Source organism: Orycteropus afer, unplaced genomic scaffold, assembly GCF_000298275.1.
Source record: "Orycteropus afer afer isolate SDZICR_OR568_19922 unplaced genomic scaffold, OryAfe1.0 scaffold00732, whole genome shotgun sequence".
In the NCBI taxonomy this organism is placed as follows: domain Eukaryota; kingdom Metazoa; phylum Chordata; class Mammalia; order Tubulidentata; family Orycteropodidae; genus Orycteropus; species Orycteropus afer.
The window spans coordinates 928,872-929,742 of NW_006922319.1; positions in this window are offsets into that span (position 1 = coordinate 928,872).

Consider the following 871-nt stretch of genomic DNA (forward strand, 5'->3'; position numbering starts at 1 on the left):
ACTGTGGTAAACTGTGGTCAATGTCATGAGACAAAGTGTATGTGAACTGCTGTATGGAAAGTGAATTTACTCTGTAAACTTTCACCCAAATCACAATAAGAAAGAAAAAAAAAATAAAGAATGAAGAACCAGCTGTGGCCTTATCATATTACAATAGTCACTGTGGCCTTTTGGCCCTTGGTGCATTACATCATAAAGGAATCATCAGGCAACTGACATCTCTGCTATTCTTAATCAGCATTATGTGTTTGTATCTGTCTAATTAAATAACAACAACAACAACAATTTACTAATTAACATGCCTTTTTCCAGAATCTGCAGAATCCAAGGCACAGTTTCACCATAGACCATAGTTACTGAAATAAAAGAAGTGAAGTGAGGCTGTCACTCTCTGACTTTGCCCCCCTGGAACTGATGGCACTTGAGACAGTAGCTGATCATTATTTGTAGTATTTTCTTTGCAAACAGATCAATTAGAGTCAATGACTGCATTATCAATGACTTCTAGCTCTACCCCTGAACACTTTTCTTCTGACCTGAGCAAGTAATTGCCCTAGGGAGAGTTTGTTCTTGAATGGTACTCAGATCTTCAGAAGTTTCCAAGGGGATGAAGCCAAAGGTAATGACCTAAAGTTCAATTCCATTTCTTCCTCTGAATCAATGGGCAGGATCCCAGGTGCAACCAGAAGAAGAAAGAGCTCTTGTTTCCTATGAATGGAAATAAAAAACCAGTATTTAAGAATTTAAGCCAAGTTAATGATTTGCATTTCAGGGCCCCAGGTGGTATAGGTTGGATTACCATACATATTGCTTCAGATTCTACCCTAAATGTGAAGACAAGAGGGAGGTTGTTAGTATACTATGCTCCTGG